The following is a 5183-nucleotide window of genomic DNA, read 5'->3' as shown; positions in this document are numbered from 1 at the left end:
AGACTCCAGGAAAACCCCAGAGAGGCAGGGGAAAGATCCCACTCCCCACATTTGCATTTCACATCTGGGAAATGTGAATCATTATGTCAACATTGGGAGAAATCCAGACAAAGCAGGAAGGAAGGAAACTTTGAGTTAAAAAAAAAAAAAAAAAAAAAAAAAAAAAAAAAAAAAAAAAAAAAAAAAAAAAAAAAAAAAAAAAAAAAAAAAAGAAGTGAAAGACAGGAGACTGTTTCCATCTTGAACAAAGGGAGGGAAAAAGGTCAGCACTGTCCTGAGGATGAGGAGCTGAATTCCCAACTCCAAAAATACTTTCAGGCCCTATTCAGAAAGGGGGATGCAGGAATTTGGTAGCTGCTACCTAAAACATCTTCTCCCTTTGGTGCTCAAAACTTGCCTCTGGTACCTTCTGCAATAGCTGGGGAACAGCTTTCATTTTTTAAATATCCCAAGAAAATGTTTCTTCTATTTGTTTTCTATCAGGAGCTTTGCTTCTGATGTTTCAATCAAGAATTGAAATATCTTTTACCATATTTTCATCTGCAATTTCACCTAATTTTTCAAATGGATTTGAGAAAARCTTTCAAACATTAGACACACCATTACCCCAGAAGAAATGGAGTAYAGATGGTGTGTGTAGGCAAGTACACTGGCAAACTGTGACAGCTGAGGAATCCCTGAAGTTTGGTCACATCTCTTGACAAGATATGGCARTAATTTTGATGGTATCCCAGTCACTCACAGATTGCACAAGAAAATTAGAGAGTTGGAAAGAAAAGGGTGGCAAATGGGTTCTCTATAATTCACCTGCCAGTAGGTCAAAAGAACAAATATGTACACTATAAACAAATATCCACATATGGTCTAGGGCTTCCCATGATCATTATTTCTGCAAGTTGATGCAAAATGTAAGCCTGATTCCTGGTGCATGTAGGTGTGGGGTRCCAGACATACAACACACATTAACAAAATACAGTTGCACCATTTTTCTCTGTTATTTACATGATGCTCTGAGACAGCATTCACACTGAAAATCATCTTACAGTAAAATACCAGAAAAGGAAATAGAGACCAACAGTTTCTCAGTGAAAACTCGTAATGTTGTTTAAAAGTAAACACTAAAGACTTTTCATTCACTGCCTTCTCCCTTCATTATCTCATCAAGCAAAACAAGCAAAAGTTAATAACAGGACAAATAAACAAAATGAGAACAAAAAATGCCGTTTCATGTTTTTTAAAAGGCAAGTAAAAGCCACAAGAATATTCTGGTTTGTGGATAACTTGTAACTCTCCAGCACTGAACTGCAGCTGAGAAACAACTATTCAGTAGCGTTTGTATTGCATGCAAAGCAACCAACAGTTTTACCACTGAGCACTAAACTCATCCCTACTCAGTAACAACATAAATCGTTGCATGCCCTCAAGCCAGTTCTACAATTCCCAGCTGCTGCAGGCTCTGGGGAGGAAATCTACCACAAATTGCTGGCTAATCTTACCACCGAATAGCTCATCTTGCTGCTGAAGAGATGATTTGCTGCCTCCAGGGCCTGCACAGCTTAAAATGCCGCAGAGACAAAAGTGATGGATTTTGATCTTACAGTGAGGAAAGACACTCTAAGGGCCTCCTGGCTACCCCCGAGTCCTGTGGGCTCCTCTGTCCCTGGTGTCTGTGGCCCTGCAGACAGGTGACATCTGAGCAGCACCCATCCTCAGGGCTGGACAGGAGGATGAGGGACCTGAACACAACGATTCCATACTCAAAAGATGACAGCTTTCCCTGAATGCAGTTATACCAGGACCCTACCAGCTGAGGAGAGACAAGGAGCCAAGCCAGGAAAAGGCAGTCTCCACCTGGGCATCCTCACCCAGAGCAGCTGAGTCTGTACAGCCCTGCTGGCAGCAGCTCTTCCCCCTCACAGCAAGAGCAGACTGCTTCCCGAGAGGAAAACAAATCCATCACTTCAATAAGCTCAGTAGGAACCACTTTCCTTTCCAGTGAAGAAAAACAGTGTGATTAGGTCGGACTCCTACAGTTTTAGTTTTTAAAAATTGCACCTTTCCAAATTTCTCCATCCCCCCAGCTGGGAGTCAACCTCCTGCAGGCGAGCTGCAGTTGCAGTTTTACTGCTCAGTCRCATTAATGTGTGCCAGGCAACAATACAGCTCATAAAATATGTATTTTGGTCTCATAAGGCTGCTGTAAAGAAAACCCTTTCCTCTTAGGATAAAAAAAAATTGATAAAATTACAATTTTTACTTTTTTAAATCTTTTTTAAATCATTTAAATCTTTTAAATGAGACTCTACAAAGATAATCCAAACTGCAGTTGTAGTATCCACCACAGGACAGTAAAGCTAAGATATTTTTCTTKAATCCTATGAAGTTCTTTGTTTAGGAAGGTTGTAAGGAAAAAGTAATTATTTTTTTTCTCTGTTGAATGAAGACAAAGAGCAAGTAATTGCTCCTTCAAGTTCTGTGAACAAGAACGTGTACCATCATTCTCTAAATAAACACTCATGCTAAATGGACAATGTGCTGTGTTTTCTTACTGGTTACAATAAGATCATGACAGAGAAACAAAGTGTCTAAAGAAAGAATGAGAACGAGTCATAAAACAACGCACAAAACCATCAAAGCTTTCCAAACTAAAATAAATTGTAGCAGATTAGAGAAAGTTTACATTGCACTGRTGCCTTAGTCTCACCACACCAATTAAAACAGTGTTAATTGTCAAATTGCTTCTGTCATTCATAATTTAACATTAACTTTAATGTAGTGTAGGTCTTCACTACATTCAAATTCAAATTTAACATTTTATATACACCTAAAAGAGAGCAAAATGCATGCATGTAACAATTATGCTCTCTAGGATGAGAGGCACCCTCTTACGGGTGGTTTAATCTTCCCTTTTAGAATTTTAGGCATTCACCTATCCTAATGCTAAATATAATCTGATTAATAAAACTCATATTCTTATGATGCCTAGGTTTATTTTCCAGAAAAAATAGCCCTTTAAAATGCTCATAGTCAAAGAGAGAATAGTATGAAGCTTCACACGTAGATATACCTCATGAAAGTAAAATCATTAGGTAAAAACTCAGAGTTACAACAGAAACACCGAATCTGTCTTTGTGTATTCGTGCACACAACTGCAGTCAGATATCTGAGCATTCAGCTACACTTTTCAGGCAACTGCCATAACCACATGTCATCCCCCTCTGACCGCAGTCTGATAAGCAATCGCTCCTTCCAGCAGCCGTGATCCTGCAGGAACAGCCCTTACCTCCTGCTCCCTGCCACAGGTTCCCTCCTTTCAGGCCACCTYCTCAGTCCTGACACAGCAGCTCAGACAGATCAGAGCTCAAAGGAATCAATACCAAAGAAGAAAAGGTGCTTTTGATCCCAGWGCAGCCCCCGCTGCAGCTCCCCATGGCCCCACAAATGGATGTGCTAGCACAGCTCCGAGGGTGGCAGGGGGCTGCTTACGCAAGCACGGCTCTCTCAGGAAACACATGCCAAATCTCCCCCTCAGGAAGCAATTGTGTTTGCACCAAAACATCTGAAAAATCTTCCCCCCCTGTGCCCAGTCTGTCGGACCTTGGCCTGGGAATGTGGATCCGGAAGGGATCCCTGGGGGTGTCCTGGTCCCCTTCCTCACAGCTGCAGGCAGCAGCCAGCTCAGCAAATCCCGGCAGTCAGCAGCCGGCAGGTGAACGGGACACAGCTTGAAGCTCCAAYGTGCAAGCTGAGGCCAAAAGAAAGTTCCTGAGGTTTCCCTTGTTTGTGTATCAGCTGAATCAATTCTGATAATGCTTTGTAAAATGAAATTAAACACTGCGCTATATTGTTTTTCATCATCACTTTCTAGCTTGAGGTTAAGGCAAAAGTTAATGATTGAATTTTAAAGGCATTAATGTGAAAACCCCTTAGGGAAGCCCAGAGAAACCTTCCATTAAAATACATCTTCTGTTACACTGCTGCAAAAGATGGAAAAGCAAACATTAAATACAATGCAACTGAAAAAAAAAAAATATAAAGCAAGAACACATTATGAGCTATGTATCACTAAAAAAATACACAGAAACAGAGTAACAGCTAATGATCTAAGGTGAGCAATAACATGGCCCTAACTGAGGCATAATAGAATCACTCTGAGGAAAATGCAATTCCGTTTCACTTCATTAAGTTTCATGTTATCCTCCAATTTCCCAGCAATAACGGAAACGTTTCCTCATCGCCACTGTAGSAGCAGATTTACAACAACAAACAAACTCAGCTGTCCCAACCAGCTTGTTAACTTAATGAATTCAAATCGATCAGAATGCTATCACACAAACCCAAATTCATCCCAAATACCTAATTAACAACTTACCTGTARAGATATTAAACAGGTCACTAAATGAGTAGCAAATGATCAGAAATTTCACAATAAGGATAATACTCATTGTATCTTTTGGCTTTTTCATTTTTTTTCATTGAATAGGTTCCCTGAATTTAGTCAGCCTGTGAACACACCATTTCCTACAAGACACATGCCCAAAGTCTCTTAGTGCACACCTGGGTGTCCTACAAGGGACTAAGAATTCTCCTGGAAACACATGATGTTAACATCCCAGAAGAAGTATCAAGGCTGTTGAGGATAAGGATGGCTGTGATTAGCTATTCCCCAGCTAACTGTCCCACAGGCCAGCTCTCCATCCCGTCACCAGCAGCTGTTTCGGGAGCCCTTAGGGGAGCGCTCACTCACACTCACACTCACACACTCGGAGCCGTGCACGGTGACAGCCGCAGGACCGCGCACACGGGGACGGGGACMAGGCACAGCCTTGCCTGGCACACCTGCCTCTGAACAGGTACCTTTATTCTTCTTATGCAACTGAAATAAAAGACACCTGAGTTTCCTCATACCATCTAGCAACTTGAAACGCTGTTTATCCTGAAACGCTGTTTACCAGACTAGCATCTTACCTAACCAACAGTTTATATATCTGCACGCACGTATATACAGTTCCTTCATTAAATAGTGGCGCTTACATTCATTTTTATTGATTTTCCAATGTTTCCGCAGTTCTAAGGCTCCACAGGTAAGGCATGAGAGCCGGGGAGCCGAGGAGCCGCGCTGTCCGCCCCGCTCCAATCCGCGGGTCACCCTCCGTCCCTCCTCGGCGCTGCCGGGCCCCGCA

This window comes from Malurus melanocephalus, unplaced genomic scaffold (genome assembly GCF_030028575.1).
Source record: "Malurus melanocephalus ecotype Western Australia unplaced genomic scaffold, MMel_1.1 scaffold_137, whole genome shotgun sequence".
Classification (NCBI taxonomy): domain Eukaryota; kingdom Metazoa; phylum Chordata; class Aves; order Passeriformes; family Maluridae; genus Malurus; species Malurus melanocephalus.
This window is presented reverse-complemented; position numbering follows the sequence as displayed.